At 44.5% G+C, this 15,330-nt stretch overlaps 1 pseudogene; it reads right to left on the reverse strand.

Moving 5' to 3' along the window:
• Nucleotides 1-1,895: 1,895 nt before the first annotated feature.
• Nucleotides 1,896-15,330, reverse strand: part of LOC102274638 (pyruvate dehydrogenase (acetyl-transferring) kinase isozyme 3, mitochondrial pseudogene) — a 40,386-nt pseudogene continuing 26,951 nt past the window's right edge.

Genomic DNA, 15,330 nt, shown 5'->3' on the forward strand with positions numbered 1-15,330 from the left:
CTTTTGTCCGTGGAGCAGTCGAGGAGGGTGTTTTAATTGCAGCAGAAAGGGGGTGCCTAGGGAAGGAGAATGCTGAACAAGCTAGGCTCTGGATCACCCTCTTCTATTCTAAGCTCACACATATAACCCTGGCACCACCTTAAAACGAGTTTCTAATACCTGTTATTATTTGCAGACTTGACCTTGGGCTTTGACCCTACCCCACATCCTACGTAAATGTCAAAGCCTTCAACCTCTGCCTTCAAGAATTCAGTTTCCTTGAACTTTCTTGTGGTCCAGTGGTTAAGAATCCACCTTTTAATACTTTGATCCCTGGTTAGGGAACTAAGATCCCACATCCCCTGGGGCAACTACTGAGCCTGTGAGTCACAAAAAGAGGGAAGCCCCCATGCCACAAATAAGACCCAATGCCTGCCTCTGCCATATCCCAGCTGTGTAACCTTGGGGAGATCACTTTATCTCTCCTAGCCTCAGTTTTCTTCTCTAGTAAATTGCAAGAACAAGCCACAGTTTGGACAACAAAAATGCAGCCTATTAGGGCACTGGGTTGACTGTTGCATTTGTAGAATCTCTCTATTTACTATCCATAATGGCTGGAAATGCTTGACCTGCTCAACACCCATGTTAACTATATCCAGGCTCCATTTTTTTTTAAGCTCTTTATAAAAGGAATTAGAGGCCCCTAAAGACAACACTTGCACTAAGTGGACTATGAGTGGCCCCAGGCTGGCTCCCCAGAGCTCTGTAATTTTCTACAGACTCTCCAAATAGGATGCTTACAGCTAAGTTCCTACTCCAAAGCTGGGTCTGCTTACAAACATGCCTGCCCCTCGGAACTGCACTCTGGGACTGCTGCTGAAAGCAGCTTTAAAAGCTGACTAAGGTGTGCAGCCCTGGGTCTTCTCATTGCTCCTTCAACCTCCTGCCTTTGGAAGCCGGGCTGGTAGACTCCACCAAGGCCCTGACAATGAGCAGAAAGCTGCCTTAAGAAAATGTATCCAGCCATTCTCTCACTCACTAATTCATTCATTAAAAACTGTTGAAAGGCCTCCCCTGGGCCTGAGGTTGGTGTAGGGTGGAGGGGTGTAAATTGGAAACTATTTGATGGTATCACCATAGGGGACTCTAGGAATGCCTGGATCCTTCCTTTTACCACCACCATCACCACCCTCCCCCTGAGGAAACCCAAGGAGCAAGAACAGAAGAGAAACCAAGGAAGCATTTCAGAAACAGTATCTCAGATGACTTTTATAGGCAGAGCACTCTAGACAAAATCTGAGCTCAAAGTAAGGCCACTGATCTCTACTCCAAATCTTTTTGTTGTTGTCAATTTTTGGAATGCTTTAATCAACAGGATGGAAGTATACAAATGAATTTCAAAATTAAATCAATGCACCCAAGAGGGAGATCTAATATGAGAGTACCTACAGCTCACAATGAGAAACCGGTCAGATGGAAGAAGGCCAGAGTCCAAAGCAGAGAGTGCAGAGGGATGTGCAAGAGAGGACGGGCCCTGGAACCGGAATATCAAGACGTGCTCAGCTGACGTCTTCAACTTCCAGACGCCCCAAGGCCTTAGTTGGTGGTTTGGGACAAACATGGTATTTGGTCACAAAGAGCAGCAGTAGAGATCGGCTGTATCTGGAGTGGGGAGGGAGGTGAGACATCTGGGGGGACTGCAGACAGTCTATGATAAAGTAGACGGAAGTATGAGGGCGCGGGTGCTAATAAGGCTCTGTGTCCCCTCACGACAGGCGCCAACCAAACCGCAGCAATGTACTATGAAAAATGACTCAAGTCACTACTTGAGTGGAAGATATGAAGTAGCTACGGGAAACTTCTGCGGGAAAGGTCCAGCTTATATGGAGAAACATACGCATTCAAGCACTGGTCATCTATAGCGCCACGTTCAGAGCTGGTGGAGGAAAGGAGCTCTTTCTGGGTGACTTGCAGAAGGCCATCTTTTCTTCACGGAGAGGACTGAAGCATTCAGCTCTGTACAAAGTTCTGTTAGCCTTCATCTTGTCCTGTTTTGCCTTGTATTTGGAAGCGTCCCTGGGCTCACCGCTGGGATTGCTCCAATTGTCAGCCTCAGCTGTGCTCTTGTAATGGCGCCTCGTGGACGTGTTAAAAACCGGAAGTCTCTCAAATGCTTCACGTGAAAGGATAAATGACAGCATCAGTAACCACGCCTTCCATAGAATAGAGTTTTAGATCTCCTTGGAAATGTCTAGCATACAGACGAGAAACTGGCAAGCCACAACCAAATCCAGCCGACGGGGCGGCTTGGGTAAGCTCCAGCTCGGTCTCAGAGTAGTTGAACACGTGTAGTGAAAACGGCAGTCTATTTTTCAGAGTGGAGCCCACCACCTAGGTCACCTCTCTTAGTGGATAAGTCTTCTTTACCAGAGTAACCAGGGTTTTAACAGTGGGTACCCTCTTTTCTCTCTTCATATGGTTCGACTGTTGTTCTCATTGAGTTCTTGAACAACTCAAACAGCACGAGAAAGAGGTGTGAGGGCACATAAACTACCTGATTAGATTTGTTTGGAGCTTTGGCACTGAATTCTTCAACTTCCAGCTCTGGAGCTACCAGATAATATAGCTCACAAAGCATCTTGGCAGTTTCATACACATCTTTCACAAGGCCAGTGACGTTGCAGGTGGGATCAATATTCCCGATGTGTCTCAGATGTGCAGGGTTGGTGTCACTGCCAAATGGAAATGTGTGCTGGTTAATAAGCACATGGAAAGAGATGTGGTTGGTATGAAATTGGTCCAGAAAATACTGGGTGTTACTGCTAATGAATGGATCAAACCCAAACTTCTCCTTGTACTCAATCACTCCTTGGGCCATTGTAGGAGCCACATCATTGTGTTTATTTCTGACTTTAATTAGGACTTGTAGAAAGTTATCCAAGACCTGTGGATCTTCAGGGCTCTGATTTTCATATTCTAGAAGTTCAAGAAAACTCTGCATATACCAGCTCTGAACCAATTCCACGAAGGGTGGTTAAGCAAGTCCTCCAGCAGAAGATTAACTTCTTGCATTGTGTTAGCCAGGCACACAGGAAGCTCCTTTTGTAGGAACATGTATGAAGTTTTCTCACACACATTTTCTCTCCCTTGGGGATGCTAGCTCCAGAGCACCAGCAGCGGAAATCTCCTGGAACCTCCTGATCAGCAGGATGTGCACCTCTTACCATTCCTAGGCCCAGGCTGTCCTGGAAACCCAGCCAGGCTGCACAGAGCCACCCAAGGCCTCAGAGTCCACAGCTGAGGGATGAGGACTCCCAGACCAGCAAGCCCACCTAACGCCAACTTTGGGGTGGGTGGGAGGGTGGGCAGGTAACTGTCCTTGTCACCAGATGAACCATATCCAGCCACCCTGGCCCACAGGATAGGTGTCTTGCCCTACTCCAAATCTTAATATTAAAATCATCAAAAAAATAAAATAAATAAATAAATAAATAATCATCATACTGGGGACTTCCCTGGCAGTCCAGAGGTTAAGACTTTGCCTTCCAATACAGAGGGTGAGGGTTTCAATCCCTTCTCAGGGAGCTAAGACCCCACATGTCTAATGGACTAAACACACACACACACACATATATATATATGTATATATCAGTTCAGTTCATTTTAGTCGCTCAGTCATGTCCAACTCTTTGCAACCCCACGAATCGCAGCATGCCAGGCCTCCCTGTCCATCACCAACTCCCAGAGTTCACTCAGACTCACGTCCATTGTGTCAGTGATGCCATCCAGCCATCTCATCCTCTGTCCTCCCCTTCTCCTCCTGCCCCCAATCCCTCCCAGCATCAGAGTCTTTTCCAATGAGTCAACTCTTTGCATGAGGTGGCCAAAGTACTGCAGTTTCAGCTTTAGCATCATTCCTTCCAAAGAAATCCCAGGGCTGATCTCCTTCAGAATGGACTGGTTGGATCTCCTTGCAGTCCAAGGGACTCTCAAGAGTCTTCTCCAACACCACAGTTCAAAACCATCAATTCTTTGGCACTCAGCCTTCTTCACAGTCCAATTCTCACATCCATACATGACCACAGGAAAAACCATAGCCTCGACTAGACGGACCTTTGTTGGCAAAGTAATGTCTCTGCTTTTGAATATGCTATCTAGGTTGGTCATAACTTTCCTTCCAAGGAGTAAGCGTCTTTTAATTTCATGGCTGCAGTCACCATCTGCAGTGATTTTGGAGCCCAGAAAAATAAAGTCTGCCACTGTTTCCACTGTTTCCCCATCTATTTCCCATGAAGTGATGGGACCAGATGCCATGATCTTCGTTTTCTGAATGTTGAGCTTTAAGATAACTTTTTCAGTCTCCACTTTCACTTTCATCAAGAGGCTTTTTAATTCCTCTTCACTTTCTGCCATAAGCGTGCTGTCCTCTGCATATCTGAGGTCATTGATATTTTTCCCGGCAATCTTGATTCCAGCTTGTGTTTCTTCCAGCCCAGCGTTTCTCATGATGTACTCTGCATATAAGTTAAATAAGCAGGGTAACAATATACAGCCTTGACGTACTCCTTTTCCTATTTGGAACTAGTCTGTTGTTCCATGTCCAGTTCTAACTGTTGCTTCCTGACCTGCATACAGATTTCTCAAGAGGCAGGTCAGGTGGTCTGGTATTCCCATCTCTTTCAGAATTTTCCACAGTTTATTGTGATCCACACAGTCAAAGGCTTTGGCACAGTCAATAAAACAGAAATAGATGTTTTTCTGGAACTCTCTTGCTTTTTCCATGATCCAGCAGATGTTGGCAATTTGATCTCTGGTTCCTCTGCCTTTTCTAAAACCAGCTTGAACATCAGGAAGTTCACGGTTCACATATTGCTGAAGGCTGGCTTGGAGAATTTTGAGCATTACTTTACTAGCGTGTGAGATGACTGCAATTGTGCGGTAGTTTGAGCATTCTTTGGCATTGCCTTTCTTTGGGATTGGAATGAAAACTGACCTTTTCCAGTCCTGTGGCCACTGCTGAGTTTTCCAAATTTGCTGGCATATTGAGTGCAGCACTTTCACAGCATCATCTTTCAGGATTTGAAATAGCTCAACTGGAATTCCATCACTTCCACTAGCTTTGTTCATAGTGATGCTTTCTATGGCCCACTTGACTTCACATTCCAGGATGTCTGGCTCTAGGTCAGTGATCACACCATCATGATTATTTTGGTCGTGAAGCTCTTTTTTGTACAGTTCTTCTGTGTATTCTTGCCACCTCTTCCTAATATCTTCTGCTTCTGTTAGGTCCATACCATTTCTGTCCTTTATCGAGCCCATCTTTGCATGAAATGTTCCCTTGGTATCTCTAATTTTCTTGAAGAGATCTCTAGTCTTTCCCATTCTGTTGTTTTCCTCTATTTCTTTGCATTGATCACTGAGGAAGGCTTTCTTATCTCTCCTTGCTGTTCTTTGGAACTCTGCATTCAGATGCTTATATCTTTCCTTTTCTCCTTTGCTTTTCGCTTCTCTTCACAGCTATTTGTAAGGCCTCCCCAGACAGCCATTTTTTTTTTTGCATTTCTTTTCCATGGGGATGGTCTTGATCCTTGTCTCCTGTACAGTGTCATGAACCTCATTCCATAGTTCATCAGGCACTCTATCTATCAGATCTAGTCCCTTAAATCTATTTCTCACTTTCACTGTATAATCACAAAAGATTTGATTTAGGTCATACCTGAATGGTCTAGTGGTTTTCCCTACTTTCTTCAATTTAAGTCTGAATTTGGTAATAAGGAGTTCATGACCTGAGCCACAGTCAGCTCCTGGTCTTGTTTTTGTTGACTGTATAGAGCTTCTCCATCTTTGGCTGCAAAGATATAATCAATCTGATTTCAGTTTTGACCATCTGGTGATGTCCATGTATAGAGTCTTCTCTTGTGTTGTTGGAAGACGGTGTTTGTTATGACCAGTGCATTTTCTTGGCAAAACGCTATTAGTCTTTGCCCTGCTTCATTCCCTATTCCAAGGCCAAATCTGCCTGTTACTCCAGGTGTTTCTTGACTTCCTACTTTTGCATTCCAGTCCCTATAATGAAAAGGACATCTTTTTTGGGTATTAGTTCTAAAAGGTCTTGTAGGTCTTCATAGAACCATTCAACTTCAGCTTCTTCAGCATTACTGGTTGGGGCATAGACTTGGATTACTGTGATATTGAATGGTTTGCCTTGGAAACGAACAGAGATCATTCTGTCGTTTTTGAGATTGCATCCAAGTACTGCATTTCAGACTCTTTTGTTAACCATGATGGCTACTCCATTTCTTCTGAGGGATTCCTGCCTGCGTTAGTAGATATAATGGTCATCTGAGTTAAATTCACCCATTCCAGTCCATTTTAGTTTGCTGATTCCTCAAATGTCGACATTCACTCTTGCCATCTCTTGTTTGACCACTTCCAATTTGCCTTGATTCATGGACCTGACATTCCAGGTTCCTATGCAATATTGGTCTTTACAGCATCAGACCTTGCTTCTATCACCAGTCACATCCACAGCTGGGTATTGTTTTTGCTTTGGCTCCATCCCTTCATTCTTTCTGGAGTTATTTCTCCACTGATCTCCAGGAGCATATTGGGTACCTACTGACCTGGGGAGGTCTTCTTTCAGTATCCTATCATTTTGCCTTTTCATACTGTTCATGGGGTTCTCAAGAAAAGAATACTGAAGTGGTTTTCCATTCCCTTCTCCAGTGGACCACATCCTGTCAGATCTCTCCACCATGACCCGCCCGTCTTGGGTTGCCTCACGGGCATGGCTTAGTTTCGTTGAGTTAGACAAGGCTGTGGTCCTAGTGTGATTACATTGTCTAGTTTTTTGTGAGTATGGTTTCAGTGTGTCTGCCCTCTGATGCCCTCTTGCAACACCTACCGTCTTACTTGGGTTTCTCTTACCTTGGACGAGGGGTATCTCCTCACCACCCTTCCTGACCTTCAATGTGGGATAGCTCCTCTAGGCCCTCCTGCACCTGATACACATACACACACACACACACACACACACACACACACATATACAGAAGCAATATTGTAACGAATTCAATGAAAACCTCAAAAAATTTCCACATCAAAAAATCTTAAGATAAAATAAAATCATCTTTCCAGGCAAGAGTACTGGAGTGGGGTGCCATTGCCTTCTCCATATCAATGTATACTGAGAATAAATAGAAGAAAGAGAGGGGAAGATGGCAGGAGGGAGAAAAAGAGAGAAACCATGAGAGAGAACCAGGCACCAAGTGAGGCCCCAAAGCATCCTTACCACTCATAGGGATGGAGAGGAAAATAAAGAAAAATAAGAACACCCCTGATCCTGAGAGCCAAGCCTTGCTTATTCAGAAAGGAAGTGATGGAATTGACCTGGTGGACAGGCAAAGAAGAGCATTCTAGGCTCACAGAATAGCATGTGTACAGATACCATGGGTGAAAAATCAAGGCAGGTCCAGGAGACTCAAAAGGTCTGGGGTGGCTACAGCAGAGGTGCCAGAGAGAAGAAGAGATAAGAAGAGGAGGTCTGCAGGGGCCAGATTGCAGAGGATATATCATAAACCCTACTTCTGCTATGGCCCTCGGAGCATGCTTTCCTGTCTCTACACTTTGGGTTTAGCCATGTGACTTGTTTTGACCTGTGGATGCTAGCGGACATGAAGAGAGCCAAGGCAAGACGTGTGCTTCCAAGATTAGGACTGCCCCCCTTATACTCTGGCCTGTCACCATATCAAGAATATGCTCTAAGCAATGGGTGATCTAAGAAGGCAGAGACATATGGAACAGACCTGGGACTCAACACACAGCCTGGAGTCAAGCCCAGCTGGGCCCAGGCAACATCTGCTACATCCCAGCCAACCCACAGATGCATGAGCAAGACCAATAAATGCTTACTGTGGTACACCACTGAGAATTTGTGGTTATTTGTTACACAGCAAATGCTACCCAAATAAGCCTTGTGTACTTAGGGAAGACACTTGGAATTTACCCTACATGCAGAAGTCATTTAATAATCTTATGCAGACGATCCTCTCACAACCTTCCCTGCTAAAATACGGAGTATGAAACTTATCCCCCTCAGTTCCTAGGGCAGGTGCTGGACCTGTGGAACATACACACTGAATCCCTGCTCATAAGCTGACAGGATCACGTGCTTTGGTGAATGCAGGTTCCTCTGTCTGAGAAAACTTCGCCCATCTCAGCCACTTAACCAATACATTTTTTAATATTTCAAGAACTTTGCTCACAACCTTCATGGAACCTTCCCCAAGCTGGATTGGAAGCTCCAGAAGACAAGTGCGCATGGACAAGCTCTAGAATAGACCATATACTAGGACACAAAGCAAGTCTCAATCAATCTAAGAGTATAGAAATTATTCCAAGCATCTTTTCTGATCACAGTGGCATGAAACTCGAAATCAACCACAAAAAAAATAAATGAGAAGAAAAAGATCCAGCAGATATTACATTATTGATTTGGCTTCTCCTTTTCTAGACTGAAAGCCCCTTTAGAGTGGGGATGATGTCTTTTCTCTTAGGTCCCCAGAGTCTAGGACATGGTCTGGATGGAGTTGGTGACTGGTCAGTGTGTATTGAGTGAATGAACAAATGAACTTCCTAACAGCTCCCAGCACAAAGCCAGGCCAGTGGCCCCCATGCAATGAATACTCAGTTGCCTGGCTGCCAATGTTTGTCCTACTTGATTCCCTCACCTGTTATTTCCTTCTTTTCTCATTTAGAATCACAAACTCCCTCCTGTGTGCCACTCAGTTTCTCTTACAGTAACCTCTTTATTCCATCTTAATAATACTTAGACTATGGACAGAGTGACATAAAGGAAACCCGTGAGTCAAAACATCTATGGTAGGAAAAATACAGGTGACCTATAAAGTACTTCACCAACTTTCCTGAAGACTTCATGTTTGGACCTTATAAATCATGGGCGCCTGTCCCACACAGGCTAAGCCAGCTGTATTGCAGCAAGCTGCCCATCTTTAAGAGGCCTGGTGACACAACGCCTTGTTGATGCAGAGTATTTATACAGAATTTCCCACATCAATCTTGGTGTAAAAAAGGAGGTGATGTCATCAAGCTGTGAAACAACTATCATCTGTAGAAAATACTAGGCAGTCTCTGGGACAGAGTCATGGTTGCTTATTTCTTCAAGAGTGTGTGAATTGTAAGATGAACACTGAAGCTATGCTATAAAGACCAGGAGCTGCATAAATAGTCCTCCCCTATGACCCAGGAACCATTCCCCTTCTAGGAATCTGTCCTAAAAAAATCATCAGGGAGGTGCAGAGAAAGATGCACAAAAATTTATGTTCATAGTTTGATTCCTGGAAAAAAAATACAAATAGCCTCTATTTAATACCATAGGGAGGTGGTTAAGCACACTAGATCACAGCCACAAACATAGTCTTTTGCAGCCATTAAAAATGGTCACTGGTTCCTCTCCCTTTTTCCTCTGTCCTTGATTAATTCTGTCTAGAAGCCATTAGCTGCAGCTGAACAAGGCAGGCATCTTCAGAAGGTGAGAGTGGGGAGCTCCAGAATCTGAGTGAGGTGAGAGGTGTCTACAGAGTGGTGGCAGTAGCAGGAGTGGGCCTGCCCAGCATGGTGAAGCATGTAGGGGGGTGGTCTGGCACAGGTTGCCTCCCCAGGCAGGTGAGATGTGGGAGCAGCCTGGCATGGGGTTCAGAGCTCGGGTGAGTGGAGGAGAATGTCCTCAGAAGCAGTGGCAGGGGCTGTGGGCCAGCACAGGGCATCGGAGCCTGACAGAGTGGCAGGGGAGGGGAGACGTACCCCAGCACACCAGGTTAGAGCCAGAGTGATCAGGAGGTCGCCCACATGATTGGAGGGTGAGTAGCAGCATCAGGGTAGAGACTGTAGGAGCACGAAGAAAATAAGCTAAAATAAAATATTTTAGGTTTCTGATTACTAGAGAAGAACATTATAAATACGGAAAGGCATAAATCTGGAATCAACCTGTGGTATTGGATTAGAGATATCAGTGTGAACTTATGGAGAAAGAAAGGTAGATAGATGACAGATGATTAGATAGGTAGATGATAGATAATTAAGCAAAAGTGTGTGTGTGTGTACATATATTCCCAACTCTGTCTTCTGAGAGCACCTAAGAGTAAAAATAGCTCAAGACAATGAGCACACCCAGCAAGCAGATCTTGGTTTCTAAACATCACTTTCCATTAAAAGGAACAAGGGGTCTGTGCAGAAATGGCTGTTCGAAGACATAATTTGCTATAGGCCTGAGCATTGCTGGATATTCTTAACTTGCTATGCTAAGAATGAATGGATCCGACCTGACCACTCCTTTCCAGGCCCATCTCAGAGTTGTTTGCAGTGAACAATCTCCAGAATGAATAATGTCTCCCTCCATGATGAAGAGAAGTCTTGCTTAATACTTGCTATAAAAGCAGTGGATTTTTCCTAAGCTCAGTGTTCTTCAGCTGTAATGCAAATGCCATGCATCTATCTGGGCCATTTCACGTTGCTTCAGTTGGACTTGGGGGGCAGGAAAACGGATTCAACTATGCTGGTGCTCATGTTACTTCCTGTGTCATGAGTAATAAAGTCCTTTGTCTCTGACTCAGGCGTCTCATGTACTCTGCCAGTATCCATGAAAGAGAAACAGGCTGTTATTACTTGAAAGTAAGGTAAAATCAAATCCCAGACCCAGTGATTACTGATTCCAAGGCTGGGCCAGGGAAAGTATGAGACACGCCTGGAATATCTTTTACCGGTGAAAATGAGAGACTACTCAGAGAAAGATGGCAACATCAAAAGGACACAAAATGCAGCTTGAAGGAGTTCTTATTGGTCAAATCTGGGACAATTTAAACGTCAAAATAAATAATGATAGTAACAGATTATAACCTATTGAATAAGATAGGAACCCATGACTTTATACTAATATAAGTAAACAAAACAGACAAAAGATGTACAGAAGTGTTAGAGGACTTGTGCAAAATGCTCCTCCCTTTATAAAGGATAGAAGATAGGAACTCTTTGGTTTGCTTGCTTTTAAGAAACTATTCTCCACTTCCCAATATTTTGAGGGAAAATACATAGCCTCTTTCCTTAGGCCCTGAGGTCTGGATGAGAATCTCTGTTTCAGGTGTGGAGCACATGATGCTTTCCTGGCCCATCAAAGCAGGCCATGCTTTTGCCCATTGGAACTAATTCAGAAATGGGCACTTGACCTAGCCTGTTCAATCAAGGCGAACCTAAAAAGGTTTGTGAGAACAAAAAAATTCTTGCTTTTCCCCACTGGGCTTGAATTTGAAACAGTGTGATTTTGGAGCTTCTCAGCCATCTGGTCATCATAAAGGAAGACACTGGAACTCTTGGGGAAACCCTTCTGAATCTGGGCCCTCCAAGTCTGGAGGCCCAGTAACTGGTGAGCATCCTTGATATGTATGTATGTTTTTTTTCCATGCCACCAAGCAATTAACTACATTCAATCCTGACACTACAAATCTGGTGAGAGCATCTGATCCCACAGAGGAAGGGCTCAGCCCTACAAAACTGCTCCAATTCTGATGCTATTTTCAAGTCCAGGCTGTTACCTGTGTTTCTGATTAACTGGCTGTAAACTGGAGTTTCCCATGATGCCCTCCTCAGGTTCCAATGATTGGCTAGAGTGGTTCAAAAAACTCAAAGGAATATTCACTTGCATTTACCAGTTTATTATTAAAGGACACAACTCAGTAACGGTCAGATGGAAGAAATGCACAGGGTATGTGGGAAGGGCACTGTCCTTCCATAGCCTCTCCAAGTGCATTGCTCTCACAGGACCTCCACAAATTCACTGACCTAGAAGCTCTCCAAACCATCCTGTAGAGTTTTTATGGAGGCTTCATTATATAGGAATTTGATTAAATTATATAGGTTTGTAAATCATTGGTCATTTGGTAATTGAACTGAATCTTCATCCCCTCTCTGTTCTTTGGAGGTCAGGGGATAGGAAAGTTCTAACCCTTTAATCTCCTGGTTGGTTCCCCTGGGCAACCTGCCTCCATCCTTATTTGACCCAAGTGCCTTGTACTCAGTCATGTCCGGCTCCATGGACTGTACCCTGGCAGGCTCCTCTGTCCATTGACTTCTCCAGGCAAGAATACTGGAGTGGGTTACCATTTCCTCATCTGAGGGAGCTTCCCACTCAGGGATCAAACTGCCATTAGCACCCTTCCACAAGCCACTCATAACATAACAAAAGGCACCTTTCCAGTTTCTCCTTTAGGAAATTTCAAGGGTTTTAGAAGCTCCATGCCAGAAATGGGGAGGAAGATCAAAAACATATTTCTTATTATGAATCACAATATCCCAATATGTTTATAATCTCTTCATCCTTATGAAGTCTTCCTACAGGAGAACTCAGAAAACTTGCTTCTCTAGCCTCTTTGCACCTAGTCACAGGCCTGTATTCTGCGTGCCACCAATAAAATGATTTATGCAGATTTTGAATATAAAGTAGCCAACCTAGGCAAAGAGAGGGTTGCTCAAAACACACTTTCCTGGTAAAGGTAGCAGTAGAGGCCTCTGGTTGCCGGATGGTTGAAAAGTCACATTACTGGCAGTGTTTGAGCATCAGTACTGGTAGAAGCATTAGCTACACTGAACTTGAAATCCTGACAGCAATGCATGCTATAGCACTCACCGCTTGGTCCTCCCAGTGGCAACAGTTTTCTCATCATACTGATTCCCCAGAACTCTGAGGACATTATTTCTGGCAACTTAGCCTTGACCCCAACTCTTCCTCCTTGCGACAATTCTAAATTTCCCAGTATCCTTTAGTTAATCTCCTTTTCTGCTTAAGAAGATGCATTCAATCTCTGTTGTACACAGCTGAAAGTCCTGCTTGATTCTTTTTAAAAATATTGTTACCAGGAGTGGGGTAATGGCAGTAACAGAACTTGAAACTTAGGAGACGAAGGACCTGCTCGTTAGTGACTGAAGCAGATGACTTTTTACGCAGTGGCTAACATCTGGTCAAATTGTCTGCTCTACCATAAGACTTCATGCCAATTGAGGTTATAGAGACAGAAGAAATAGTAGGAAAATTCCAGAATAGTCATCCATACTGACTGCTTCTTGCCATTTTTAATAAAATTCTAAAAGAGAGAGATGATCTCAGACAAGGGCGAGCCAGTCTGCAAGCAGGTGGAAGGGATACAGCTCTGCTAAGAGAGGCACTGTCTGACTGTGACCCAAAATCTCAACTGACCAAGAATCCCATAATTTGAAGCTTTATAAGTGGGAAAAGCCCAAGTAACAACAATGAGGCTACAGCATCAACAGAAAATTAGATCAGCATCTCAGGTTATTGTCTAGGGCTTCCCTGGTGGCTCAGCTGGTAAAGAATCTGCTTGCGATGCAGGAGACCTGGGTTCAATCCCTGGGTTGGGAAGATCCCCTGGAGAAGGGAACAGCGGCCCACTCCAGTGTTCCGGCCTGGAGAATTCCATGGACTGTATAGTCCATGGGGTCACAAAGAGTCAGACACGGCTGAGCGACTTTCACTTTCACTTCCAGGTTATTGTCCAGACCCTCCCCTTAACAGTTCTCTGTCAAATAAAGATGTGTGTGTGTGTTTGTGTGTGCATGTGGACTCACTCAATTGTGCCCAGCTCTTTGCAACCCCATGAACTGTATCCCATCAGGTTCCTCTGTCCATGGCAAGAACACTGGAGTGGGTTGCCATTTCCTACTTGAGGGAATCTTTCCCACCCAGACGCTGAAACTGCGTCTCTTGTATCTCCTGCATTGGCAGGCAGGTTCTTTACCAGGCACCACCTGGGAAGCCCTTGAAGGAGGAGCACCGACCAACATGCAAAGATCAAACAAGAGGAGGTGTCTCTCCACCCAAGATTACTATTTTTAATATTGATTTATTTGGCTGCACGAGGTCCTAGTTGCAAAATGTGGGATGTTCATTGCCTCGTGCGGGGCCTTTGGGTATGGCATGTGAACCCTTAGTTGTGGCATGTGGGATCTAGTTCCCTGACAAGCGATATGACTCTGGGCCCCCTGCATTGGAAGCAGAGTCTTAGCCATTGGACCACCAGAGAAGTCCCAAGATTACTACTTTTAATGGCCCCCCAAGAATCACCCAATGAACTTAGGACTAGAGGGTTAGTCAGAACAGAGAAAGAATGGGTAAGAGATGGGACTATTTAGGCTTAAATTGATGCTTTTGAACTGTGGTGTTGGAGAAGACTCTTGAGAGTCCCTTGGACTGCAAGGAGATCCAACCAGTCCATTCTAAAGGAGATCAGCCCTGGGTGTTCTTTGGAAAAAATGATGCTAAAGCTGAAGCTCCAGTACTTTGGCCACCTCATGCAAAGAGTTGACTCATTGGAAAAGATTCTGATGCTGGGAGGGATTGGGGGCAGGAGGAGAAGGGGACGACAGAGGATGAGATGGCTGGATGGCATCACCGACTCAATGGATGTGAGTCTGAGTGAACTTCAGGAGTTGGTGATGGACAGGGAGGCCTGGCGTGCTGCGATTCATGGGGTCGCAAAGAGTCAGACACGACTGAGTGACTGAACTGAACTGACTACACATGTAAGCCTTACATGCTGTGGTTACTCACACATAAAAGTCCCCGAAATCAAAGACTGGATTTCTATCACATTTTTAAAAATTAATTTATTTTAATCGGAGGCTAATTACTTTACAATATTGTAGTGGTTTTGCCATACATTGACATGGATCGTCCATGGGTGCACATGTGTTCCCCATCCTGAACCCCCTCCACCTCCCTCCCCATCACATCCCTCAGGGTCATCCCAGTGCACCAGCCCTGAGCACCCTGTCTCATGCATCGAACCTGGACTGGCGATCTGTTCACATATGATAATATACATGTTTCAATGCTTTTCTCTCAAATCATCCCACCCTCGCCTTTTCCCACAGAGTCCAAGAGATTGTTCTTTACACCTGTGTCTCTTTTGCTGTCTCACGTATAGGGTCATCGTTACCATCTTTCTAAATTCCATATATATGCGTTAGTATACTGTATTGGTGCTTTTCTTTCTGACATTTTTGAGGGATACATATTTTCAAAACAATCTGAGCCTGGCCCTATGATAACCTGGAACTGTTAAACCCTAAAAATAATCTTTGGAAGTCAAACTCTCACAAGAAGAAATAAGCCACTAAAGCTGTGAAGTCCCCAGAAAAGACCGCACCTCAATACCTGCCTCAGATGTAACTGAGATAATAGGCAGCATCCTCTCACAACTGGACCAGATGAGGGGGTTGCACATAATCACTTGGATTCCTGGATTTCGAGATGGATGCAGTAAT

The sequence above is a fragment of the Bos mutus genome, chromosome 20, assembly GCF_027580195.1.
Source record: "Bos mutus isolate GX-2022 chromosome 20, NWIPB_WYAK_1.1, whole genome shotgun sequence".
NCBI lineage: Eukaryota > Metazoa > Chordata > Mammalia > Artiodactyla > Bovidae > Bos > Bos mutus.